The sequence below is a fragment of the Canis lupus genome, chromosome 33 (genome assembly GCF_048164855.1).
Source record: "Canis lupus baileyi chromosome 33, mCanLup2.hap1, whole genome shotgun sequence".
In the NCBI taxonomy this organism is placed as follows: Eukaryota; Metazoa; Chordata; class Mammalia; order Carnivora; family Canidae; genus Canis; species Canis lupus.
In genome coordinates, this window is record NC_132870.1 from 27,852,063 (window position 1) to 27,865,509 (window position 13,447).

General features: G+C 34.9%; 1 long non-coding RNA gene across 3 annotated transcripts in view; it reads left to right on the plus strand.

The window, feature by feature from the left end:
• Positions 1-348: 348 nt before the first annotated feature.
• Positions 349-13,447, plus strand: part of LOC140623984 (uncharacterized) — a 47,155-nt gene continuing 34,056 nt past the window's right edge. For all 3 annotated transcript variants that reach the window (XR_012023552.1, XR_012023553.1, XR_012023554.1), the window contains exons 1-2: positions 349-469; positions 4,051-4,086. This is a non-coding gene — a long non-coding RNA (uncharacterized lncRNA). The remainder of the gene's footprint in view (positions 470-4,050; positions 4,087-13,447) is intronic.

The following is a 13,447-nucleotide window of genomic DNA, read 5'->3' on the forward strand; positions in this document are numbered from 1 at the left end:
TCCAGACCGTCACCAGACAAGGCAGCCTTACAGAAATTTCTTCCCCAGCTGCCACAATTGCATGGCTACTCCCTATAATAAATCCCGTATTCTATATCACTATGAATGACTTCCTTTATTGATGGCTTCCTTTATTGATGGCTGACAGACACAGAATCATGCTCAAGCAACAAGGACTCTACCCTAATCAAAGAATAGGTAATGAGTCTCTGGCTGAATGTCAGTATCCATGCCCTAGTATAGTACTACCACCTTGAATCTTGGCTAGCCCTGTGACTCTTTTGACTAATTGAATATGGCATAAATGAGGCTTTGTGACTTTAAGTCTGGGTCATAAGAAGCTTGTGAATTCTACCTTCCTCCTGGAAAAGTCACACTGGGAGATGAGAGGCATCATGTATGAAGATTGACTACCCTGGCACTATGATGCTGGGAGAAATCCCAGTGATGTTACTGGTGCCCAAAGAAGGTAGATAACGGAAACTTCACCTATAATGGAGTGATTCCTGGGTAGATCTATTTTTGTTGGGAAATACAAACTGTGCTACTGTATTCACCTGCAAGGATAATGACCTTGTCTCACTATTTCCTCATTTCTTTACTGTTTCTGATATTCTTGCTGCCAGTCTCTCTTCAATCCATTATACACATCATTTCTAGATTAAATCATATAAGAATATTATACTTATTATGTCATTATACCTTTAAATAACTCTTTGAAGGGCCCCATTGTACATGGGGATAAAGTTTAAAATCTCTCATCCATCTTCCGTCCCTATTCCCACCTCCATTCTCTGCTGCCTTCTAGAGTAAGCTCCCCCATCCAGCAAACTAATCTTGATGTCCCTAGCTATGGCACAGTATTACCACCATGGGTTTGCATTACTCTGCCCTCCTAATAGACTGAATCCTCTGTGTACCTGCATAAATTGTACCCATACTTCAACATCCAACTTAAATGCTACCTACTCCTTAAAATTTTCCAGAGTCTCTCTCTTCTCTTACTGTTACACTTACTATAGAAAGCTTACTTATGTTTCTATGTATATTTTGGTTCCCTAATTAGATTACAATTATATTGAGAAAAGATACTGGTATTATTCATCTTCATTTTTCTCCAAAGGAAAGTAGTTGTTGGATTGGTAGTTTTATTTTTCCTCTTTTATGGCCTCAAATAAAATATTTTAAGAAAAAATAAATTGTCCTAAGCCATACTGAAGCAATCATACTGACAGCTTTTAATGAAATTTTTAGTAAAACTATTGCTAGCTCCAGTATTCACACTCAAGAGATGACTATGGGGCAATTTTACCTAATCTTTATAAGCATGAAAATCTCCTTTTAATTAAAGATATTATGAACTCCTCTCATGCTAGTGACTGTACTTTTGAGACAATACATAACAAAAAGCTACTGTGCATTCCATTACTTTCAAATGAATTTCTGTTTTATTAATCACAGCAGCATGCAAAAAAAAAAAAAACCTAGAAATCATACTACAAATCTCTTCAGTATATGCTATTTATTTATTTAGTCTAGTTAATTACTGAGGTAAATATAGATTCTAAGCCACCTTCAATAACCTCATGTCTTCAAATTTTCTACTTTAAAAAAAAAAGATTTTATGTATTGATTTGAGGCAGAGAGATACCAAGAGAGAGTATATGAGGGGGGGCGGGTTGGAGGGGTGGGCAGAGGGAGAGGGAGAAGCAGGCTCTCTACTGAGCAGGGAGCCAGATGCAGGGCTCAATCCCAGAACCCCCAAGATCACGACTTGAGCCAAAGGCAGACACTTAACCATCTGAGCCACCCAGGTGGCCCTAAATTTGCCACTCTTCTACTATGCTTCTGACATCCCCTTAGGGATTTTTTAAGATTTTATTTATTTATTTGTGTGCATGTGGGGAGAGTGAGTGTGTGGGGAGAGGAACAAAGAGAGAGGAACAAGCAGACTCCACACTAAGCACAGAGCCTGACTTGGGGCTCGATCTCATGACCCTGAGATCATGACCTGACCTGAAATCAAGAGGTGGATGCTTAACTGACTGAGCCACCCATGTGCCCTGGGATTATTTTTGAAGAATTATCACTGTTTAAATGTCACTCTAGAAAAGTTCAGCTTGGTTTGGCAACAATCTAGATCCTCAGAAATAGAGGAATGATTATGTGAGTTATGATATGTCCATATAATTAATTTTATGGACACAAAAATATAATATTAAAATTTTGTAATAACATAACATTTCTATAATATTCCATAAAAACTGTATATATAGCATGAACACAGATACATAAAGAAAACCTTTCACAGAGAAAAGCATGACAGAAATTAAAGTGTGACGTTTTGGGATCCCTGGGTGGCTCAGCAGTTTAGTGCCTGCCTTCGGCCCAGGGCATGATCCTGAAGACCCAGGATCGAGTCCCACATCAGGCTCCCTGCATGGAGCCTGCTTCTTCCTCTGCCTGTGTCTCTGCCTTTCTCTCTCTCTCTCTCTCTCTCTCTCTCTCTCTCTGTGTGTCTCTCATGAATAAGTAAATAAATCTTAAAAAAAAAAAAATAAAGTGTGACATTTTCTCTGTAGGCCCTTAATGAGAGCATGGGTAATTTTCTAATCCACATTTTTAAATGTTCTATAATTAACACATATTATGGTTTTACTGAAAAAAAGTAATATACTTAACTTCTTAAAGGTCAGAGATATCACCTAAACATTCTCTGCTCTGTGGCTCTACCAAGCAAAATCCTAGAAACCATTCATTCATTCTGCCTAATTCACTATTAAAAAAAAAAAAAAAAAAAAGCACTTAGTGTACTGTCTTAGCTACAAAGCAATACTTTAAAAAAGCTATATTACATTCAATGTGTCAAGCACCAGGGACTATAGTTCTTATTATTTGTGAGTTTGTGAGCAAGCCTGTGTTCCACCTACCCATGGACTTGACAACTTTAAGGCTTTGATCCTATTTCCTGTTAGCTTTCATGTTTCTAAGCCTAAAGCATCCTAATTTCTTGAATCGATGTTCATATAAAAACCCCTTGATCATTTTACTTCTTGTTCTCTGGGACTCTTCCAGCTTGATTTTGCCTGAGAAGTGGTGACCTGGAGAATATGTAGTATTCCAGTTCTTACACAATTGTAGGATGATGCTTTCTGATTTGTCTGATTTGTTCCCAGTTTTCTTGAGGAGGCAGGTCATTGAGCTGGTGCCTTGGGGAGCAAGCTGCAATCATTCCCAGGTTACTTCCCTGGGTTATAACGAACACCTTGAAGCCATCAGTTCTACACTTTTTTTTTCTTTGACTAGATCTCTTAACTATATAATATGCATTAAGTTCATCTGTCAGTGTTTTTTACATTCACACAACTAAGAATTTATCCTTAAATGTATTTCATAGGCCTAACATCTTTCAATTAAGATAGTTTGATATTAATTTCAGTTGGAGGTTTTATTATTCAGTCAATTTACTTAAATGTTAATAAAACAAACAAACAAAAAACCAAACAACCCACAATCTCTAGAGAATCTTTCCATTATCATCCTCCAGTTAGAAAAGTGCTTATTTATTCTTGCCCTTTGTTTCCTGTCTCTAAGTACTTACCCACAACAAAAACATTTCCCCTAATGTCATGGTAACTACTGAAGAAAATTTCCCTTCTCATTTTGTCCTTTTATCTAATAGTTTATTTTTACAGTGTGTCCTGAAGTAATTTGCCCATGTATGGCAGATTCTAACAACTTGTTAGGCATCTTACTAGAAGTCCTTCTTTATATTTTCCTACTGAAACCATTTAAATCCAAGGGATTCCAACTGAGAGATTTTCATTGGCACCTTATCGTTGATTATTAGAAAGCTTTTTCACCCATAACACAGTGTCTTCTGAATCTCAGTGATTCTGGAATGAATTAGAGTGTATTGGAATGAAATTCCTTCTCAGCCTTCTTCTTACAGCTGGCTTTTTCTTTTTTTCTTTTTCTTTTTCTTTTCTTTTTTTTTTTTTTTTGTTTGTTTGGCTTCTTTTTTTTTTTTTTTCCTCCTCAATGATGAAGTGTGAAGATTGTCCAGGGCTTGGAAAAGACATAGATGTAAGTATAGGTTCAGTTAAAAATACAAGAAAAGAAAAATAGTTAGACAATATTTTCTATGTCAGTATTCATTTAAATTCCATCAAGTCTATGATCAAAATAATCTTAATTAATCATGTGGTAAGAAAGGGCAGTCCTATTCTACATCTTACTCTTTACAACTCGAGAATAAGACATCTATATTTTAAAAAGTAAATTTGATCTTATGCCAAAAATTAACCTCAGATGGATCATATGCCCTAATGTACAACGTAAAAGTATCAAATTTCCAAGCTAAACATAAGAGAAAAGTGTTTGTGAACTTGAATTAATTAAAGATTTCTTGGGATACAAAAAGGAGGCAAAGACAAAAGAAAGCACTGATTTTGGAATTCATTAAGATTTAAAACTTCTGTGCTTCAAAACATATTTTCAAGAAGGACAAAGACTCAAGCTGGGACAGAGTATTTGCAAAATGTATATTTGATAAAGGACTTATGCCTAGACTGTGTAGAACTATTACAGCTCAATGATAAGAAAACAATGCAACTTCTTAAAATAAGCAAAATAATTTAAGAGACATTTCACCAAAGATGGCAAAGGTTCAACATCAATATTTCAGAGGCAAGTGAAATTATAGCCACAACTGGATATCAGCATCTCTAGGATAGCAGATACTTCAAAAGATTTGACTGTTCCAAACATTGGCTTGGATGTGGAATAAGTAGAATTCTCATACACTATTGACAGAAATGCAAAATGTTAGAACCACTTTGGAAAACTGTTGGGCAGTTTCTTATAGCGTTAAATATACTTAATTTACCTGACCCAGAATTTTATTCCTAGTTATTTACCCAAAAGAAATAAAAACATGTCCACACATAGACCTGTGCATATATATTGACTTTATTAGTCTGCTCAGGCCACCATAACAAAATACCAGAGATTGGTTGGCTTAAACATAAATGTATTTCTCACAGCTCTTGAGGCTAATAACTCTAAGATCAAGGTGCTGGCAAAGTGGATTTCATTCTGAATCCTCTTCTCTTGGCTTAGAGGTGATCTCCCTCTTGCTGTGTGCTCCTGTAACCTCTTTTTTGTGCAGGCTCAGGGAAAGAGAGAGAGATGGAGCTCTGGTACCTTCTCCTCTACTAAGAATACCACTGGTATGATCTCATTTAATTCATCACCTTCTCACAGGCCCTATCTCTAAACATGGTAACATTGGAGGTTAGATTTTCAACATTCAACATATGTATGTGTGTGTGTATATATATATATATATATATATATACACACACATATATATATACACGTATACTTTATTTAAATAGTCAAAAACTGGAAACAACTCAAATATCATTAACTCATGAAGGAAGAAACAATTGTGATATAGCTGTATGATGGAATATTATTTGACAATAAAAAGAATTAAATTACTGATACATGCAAAAACATGGAGGAATCTCAAGAAATAAGCCAGATCCAAAAGCCTACGTACTATGTGATTTTATTTGTATGACATTCTGGAAAAGGTAAAACTATATTAAATAAGTTATTGTTAGAGACTGGGTGTGGAAAAAAAGATTGACTATTATTTTATTTATTATTATTATTTTATTTATTATTTATTATTGACTATTATTATTATTTATTATTATTTATTATTATTATTTTATTTATTATTATTTATTATTTTATTTTGTTTTATTTTATTTTATTTTGTTTTATTTTATTTTATTTTGTTTTGTTTTTTAGAGAGAGAGGGAGAGAGCATGCAAGGGAGGGGTGGGGCAGAGGGAGATAGAAAATCTTTAGCAGTCTCCATGCCCAGTTTCAAACCCAACATGGGGCTTGATCACACAACCCTGAGATCATGACATGAGCTGAAATCAAGAGTTGGACACTTAACCGAGTAAGCTACCCAGGTACCCCAAAAAGGACTGACCTTAAAAGAGCACAAGGGAACTTTTGGGGGTGATAAAGAATTGTGTTTTATTAATTATATATATAATTACATACATTTTTCTTTTTTATGATTTTTGTTTATTTATTTATTCATGAGAGACAGAGCGAGAGGCAGAGACATAGGCAGAGGGAGAAGCAGGCTCCCTGCAGGGAGTCTGATGCGGGACTCAATCCCAGGACCCCAGGATCATAACCTGAGCCAAAGGCAGAGGCTCAACCACTGAGCCACCCAGGTGCCCTTATATACATTTTTTTAAAACCCATCAAACTAAGGGCACCTGGGTAGCTCAGTCAGTTAAGTGTCCAACCCTTGGTTTCAACTCTGGTCAGGACTTCAGAATTGTGAGATTGAACCCTGTATTAGGCTCTAAGCTCAGCATGGAATCTGCTTGAGATTCTCTCCCTCTCCTTCTGCCCCTCCCCTGCTCACTCTCTCTCTCTTTCTCTAAAATACATAAATAAAATCTTTTTTTTAATCAAGCTATATACATAAAAATATAAATTTTACTGTACATAAATCATACTTCAACAAACTTGGTCTAAATTTATTTTTTAAAAGAACTTGAAAAATTGAGAACTATAGGAAGCCTAGATAGAATCCTCACAACTTTAACCACTCCAGAAAGGTAGGTTTGATGATATTGTTCCTTAGCGCATCACTGGCTTATTCAACATGCATATGCCAATTAACATGTAGTTGTTGGTCATGTATAAATGAATGACACAGGCACTGATCTCAAGAGGCTCAGTAGCTGATAGAATAGAATTGCTACATCATTATCATTTCTATCAAATTGTAGTAGGCTATTATAATTTCTACCAAATTATAGAGCTATGAGAACAAAAGCAAAATGCTTATCCAATGTTTCCCCTTCCAAAGTTTCCCTCCTCATATTTTGAATAAGGTAAAATAGCTAGTTTTTAATATTCAGGGTTGCTACAGACCATATAGTATCCCCTCAGATTCATGTATTAAAACCTTAACCCACAATGTGATGCTATGTGGAAATGGGGCTTTGGGCAGTAATTAGGGTTAGATGAGGTCATGAGAGTGGGGCCCTTATGATGGTATTTGTGCACTTATAGAAGAAGAACCAGAAAAGTTACTTTCTCTCTTTCCATTATATAAGAGAGCCCTCACTGAGGAATCACATTGGTTGTTTTCCAGCTTCTGGTACTGTAAGAAATAAGTTCATATTGTTTAAGCCACTCAATCTATGGTATTTTATTATGGCAGCCCAAGCCGACTAATGCAGGTCTTCTGCTGTTAGGATTTCAGTTAAGTATAAGCACACTTGGAGGTGCATTACAATGATCAAATGCCTTGACTCAAGGCCAGACCTTCTGTAATTGACGGTAAACTATGCTAACAAATGGATTGGGGTCAGAACACTTTCTCCTTAAAATAGCAGGCTAGAATAGTATATATTAGAAGTCATCAACTCCTGAACATATTTGATGAAAAGGTGTCCAGCAGAGGGTACAGAAATGGGGGAGGGCAGTAGGAGATAAGCAGTAATGTTATTATGTTTACTATATAGGCATTTTGTACTTAGGCAATTTTGTACTTAGGAAAAGACATAAGCTTTGAAGAGAAACAGACCTGGATACAAATCCTGACCCTTTCTCTTATAAACTTTGTGGTTTTGAGCAAGTTAAACTCTGAACCTCAATCTCCTCACCTATATAATGAAGATAACAAGCAATCCCCTATCTCAGGAGCTGGGAACATTAAATGAGAAAATACATGTAAGAAATACTTCATGAAAAGTAGATTAGTTGGTTCTCCCGTTTTTATAGCCAAAGCTGATCTAGAACAATAGCTCAATGAGGTACAATAAAAAAATCAAATGAGCTTTGTCAAGTAAATATAAACTGGAAACCATGTCCCAGCATTACCCCTCCAGGGAAATATTTAAATAAGTGAATTCTTGAAGCTCAAAATCAAGGCACAGTTCCTGCCATATGACATGAAAATAACAAATATCTGTAGTAGGAATAGCTGTAGGAAAGTGGTTTGGCTCAAAAGGACTAATGCCTAGTGACAGAATGACAAGCATCCATATCAGAAAAATGGAAGTCTTTTAGATTGTGTGGGAATACAAAACCTTATTAAAGTACCTCAAATACCATCACCTGTCCCCGACATTTACCCTACATTTACTTATAGATTGATGCTGATTATAACATTTTAAAAGAGGAGAAAGTAGGGAAACCTAGAGCCTGCCGAGATATCCCAAAAAGCAGGAATTTGTTAGTTCCTAAAACAGTTGATTTACATCCAGTGATAAGAATTAATCCAAATAATATTCTTGAATATAATCATCAATGAAGCTAAAATTATTTCTATTAAGGCCTGCACATAATACACAGTTCACAAGGGATCCAGTATCATTTAACCCCAACCAATGGCACAAAGGGACTTCAAATGCTCTTCTAACTTGTATGGACTTCAGGGCCAATTCCTTTGGTCTTGCTGTCTCCGTGAATGGTAAGCACTGACCTCTAGTGGCAAGTGTAGTTAATCACAGCCCTGTCCTTCAGTGACCCCAGGGAGAGCACCAGGCCAGAGGAGGGCTTATCATAAAGAAAACAGTTCTCCATGCTCTCAAGGAGAACCTGAGAGCCCAAAGAGATCACATTTACATCTTTTCTGTTTTGTTTTGTTTTGTTTTGTTTTGTTTTGTTTTGTTTTGTTTTGCTTTGTTTTGTTTTTTAAATCTTGAGCATTTCTCCCAGCTCCCAGTGGAAATCTAAGATGGGTAGTTTGTTGAGTTTGATAGTTTTTCTACAACTCTAAGAAGCAGAAGACAATGACCCTGATCTCTCTAAGATTTAGAATCTGCATATATGACCTCAGGAACTCACCACACATGTAAACAAAGCAATAGAGATTCAATGATCTGACATATGCATCTGTATTCTATTTACTCTGTTCCATGGGGAACTTGTAAAGACATTGGTCAGTCAGTTAAAAACAGGTCTGTGAACTCCTCTATGCAGAAAAACCATTAGACATTATGTGAAGTCACAAAAGAAACCAAAGATCATCTCTATTCAAGTACACTGGAAATTAATTGGGATGAGAGGACTCATAAATTTATTTATTTTTTACCTCTAGTAGAGGAATCAAACATATAACGGTTTTAAATGAAAAATATCAGGAAGGAGAAAATAAGCAGAACAATGAGATGAAGAAAAAGATGCATCAGGTAACTATACATTTTAGGATTTATATTTTTTAAGGGGTAGATAATAAAAGTGATCTTAAAAATAAATTATCTATTCTAATCCTATCAATTTAAAAGAGGGAAATAATTGTTTCAGAAATGTGATTTAACTTTCATACAGTCCCACATCAGTAAATGGAAAATCACTATTCAAAATTCCACTCTGAAGTTATTCCATCACATGATCTGTCCTACCTTAGAAGAACTGAGCTTCTGTTCAATTCGGACTTCAAAATAAATCTTAAATGTAAAGTTACCTATTTTAAAGGAAATCATTTCTTCTATAGCAATACTTGAATATAAGCTCATTGAGTGTAATGCAATGGACACATTACCTAATGCAAATGTTCAAAGGATGGAGGTGATACTGGGTAATTTGTGCTTGTTTTTATTTAATCTTCTATGTAATGCTCAAATTCATGTATCAAAATTTTCTTATACATTGCAAATCATTCCAAATATATCTCATTTAAGATACAATATGCTTTCCTGCCTTTCTCTTGTGAATATAAGTATCAGTTAAATTCTAATTATTTCTAATGACACTTCCTCTGTCTCTCACTTTCCCTCACTAATGCCATTTGCTGCTCTGCTTCCACCCAAGGCAGTTTCAAAGCCAGGTGGACTATTGATTCTATGTTCCTAAAATATTTAAAAGAAAGAGGAAAGAAATCTGTGGAAAGTCTCTTTTCTTCAAGATTTTCATCTAGGGGTTTCAGAGTGTTTGGATGAGTTTCAAATAAACATCCCTTTGCTTAGTATAGTTGATGCATATTTTTTAGCCTCTAGAGGGGAACACTGATCTGCTAAAATTGCCATTTTTCAGCTAAATTATAATTTGCTAGTCCCTTAAGGCCATCTGACAGGTTTTGTGGCTATTCTGACAGACTTCAGTATAAATAAAGAATATTTTAAACAAAATTGTAAAAGGTTTATTTTGAGAAAGTAAAATGGCAGATAAGGGCATGACTCACCTAATATTCTTATCCTGCTTAAATAGGAACAAAATGCATTATGCTATGTAATAAACTCTGTTTATTACAACCTAAATTTAGGGACTGGGCTGTTATGACCAACTGACTGTTATGAGTAATCATAAAGTACCACATACACATAAACTGTTACTTTGTAAGAGTTAGAAAATTACAAATACAGTCCTATATAAATAATGTATATTATAAATACATAATACAAAACTACTGAACATAAGTTATTCACTTTTAATGATTGATTATGATTTTGCAGTGTCCCAGTATTATTCTGTGAATATCAATATTATTGGACAGCTCAAAGTTTGGCTAAAATAAAGCTTCATTAATAGAATACTGAACAAATAACTATCAGACTTGTATATTTAGATCATCGGCTCCCACTGGGACTTTTAATTAGAAGTCAAAACTTTCACTTGTTAGACTATTACTCAAAGTAACACAGGATGAAATAAATAGAATGTCAAACTTGACTTTGCAAGAGAGCTTGAAATTACCCCAGAAAACTTTGTGAATGGAATTTTATATTATTGACTAAGAATCGCTATTTTTAAGATTATTATTATTTTTTATTTGAGAAAGAAAGTAAGTGGGGTGAGGGACAAGGGGAGAGGAAGGAGAGAATCTCAAGCACACTCCTTACTGAGTATGGAGTTCGAATGGAGTTCGAATGATCTCACAACCCTGAGATCATTACCTGCATAAACCAAAAGTTGAAGGTTTAACTGACTGAGCCACCCAAGCATCCTTGGAATTTACTATTTTGACAACCATTTTACTCTAATATCTATCTAATATGTATGAGGATCATCATTTCAACATTAGATAAAATGCAAAAATAAATAAATAAACAAGGCTGAATGTTTAGTATGGGGGAATGGTCAAATACATTGATGTATGGCCTATGTGGACTATTCTAGCACCATTAAAAATTATGTTTCATGAAGTTTAATAACATGAGAAAAAATTAATTATAAAATGCTAATTTTAAAAAGTCCTAGAAAGAAATATACCAAAATATTAACCATCATTTTCATTTGGTAATAGATTACCTATGATTTAAACTTTCGTCTTTGAAAAAGAATAAAATAACTTTCATCTTCAGAAGGCTGTTTCTTCAAGACATATGGGACAGAAAGAGAATAAATGCTATTACTTTTTATCTATGACTAAATCACTACACTCCTCATTTCTTCACTGAAATTGCATGGATGTTTCATTTTCTTTCTTTTTTTCCTCTCTCAGTATGCATTCCATGCCAGACTGTGAGGGCACACAATAAGAAGCATAATTCTTTATAGCTTTTACATTCCTCTCATTTTTTATTTGACCCTAATAATTTCAAGAGGAGATAAAATATAGGCACTTAAAGACTTCTTGGATTTTTTGTTATTAATATAAACATTTCAGTATTTTAATGTCCACAAATGTTATTAAAATAAATGTTATTAGAGTATCTAATACTAGGAGAGTTCTAAGTATAAATCCTAATTACTCCACTTAGGCAAGTTAGATCTCAACTTAGACCTCAGAGTTGAGGCCCCCCACCCATCCCGCTCAGCCCCTCCTCTCATTTTCACCACCCTCTACCCAGCCAATCTATCAGGTTACCTTGTATCATTTTCATAAACTTAACAGTATCTGGAATTATTTGCTTAGGCATTTGTTACTTGTTTAATGGTAATATCTTCTGTTACCACCACTCCCAGAAATGCAATTCTATAGATGAAAAGATCTTATTCCTCTCCCCTAACCCCCACTGCTTTTGCCCCAACACCTAGAGTAGTGTCTAGCCTAGAGTAGGCATTAATAAATACATGTCAAATAAATAAATGAATGAGCAAAACTCTGAGTTTTTCCTTTCCAGTAAAATGGAGATAATCATATCTACCCTATAGGCTTATCATAAGGATTAAATTAGATAACATATGAGAAAAACTCATATCTTAAACCTTGTCACTTTTTTCTATCCTCCATTTACTTGCTATAGCATGTGGGAGTCTTGCACAATTTTTGCCATCTCATATACCAAGAGCTTCCCAGGACGTTTTTCAAAAAGTAACCTCACATTATACATGCTATTTTACCTATTAAATAATCCAAATTAAAAGCACTAGAGGCTATATTCACAAGCAATAATCAGTATTGGCTCTGTGTGACCTTTGAAGAGAAGCAAAACCCAGATAAGCTCATGGTTAACACCGTATCTGATAATACTTTTACCTGCCAAGAGAAATAAATCACAAAGTGTCAAATAAGCAAAACCCATTTCTTGAGGACTTACCTGTCCTCAAGGCCATCCTGGGTGACATACTAAGAAATGGAGCAACTGTGCAGCCTGGCAAATGTACAGGATATTTCCTCTGTTGCCTCAAAAGGATACTTGGTCCCCAAAAAAAATAAAGAATATATTTTGACTTCGATGATTTGTGGATCCCAAGAAGATTTATAATTTTATAATTCAAAATGTTGTCACATTTTAGAGCCCCAGAGAGGCTAAAGGAATTACCCAAAGACACACAGCTACTTAGTAGCTAAGTCATTGTACCATTTAATTCAACTAAACTCAACTGCCATGAATTGAGTGCTTGAAGGCCTTTGGCTTTGTACTAACTTGTGGTTTGAGAGTAAGCTAGGAACACATGCACAGTGTTCAACATCTTTGGAACATAGTTCACTGAGCAGTTGCTTGGTTAATTGGTTGGTTGAATGAAGTTTCCAGCTGCCTCTGACTTATCTTGAGAATAGATATAATGACAATGGTACATTTTTTACCTGGCATCTCCTGGAGCCTTACTCTATCAACTAACTTCAATATAGCACCCACATTTTTTTTTCTCACATTTTTTAAATCATAAATGTTTTGCACAAAATATCATAAGCTTTTCTTGATTTCTTGGCTTCACAAAGAAGAGATACCTATCTCACTGAAATACCTTTATTGCAAAACCATGCTGTACTGGTAGAAATCTCTGCTTTCGCCTGAGTTTTAAGCTGGCTATATATAATTTGACTTGACTTTCTGCCTTTCAGCTGAATTATACTTGAACTCTTTCTCTGTTAGACTATTTTAATTCCAAATGAATCTTTAAAAAAAAAAAAGAACCCTGACATTTGTGGTGTATATGACTACATAGTTACAGACAAAATAGAAAGGCATAGAAAAGCTTTGTTATACATCTGGAGAAAACAAAT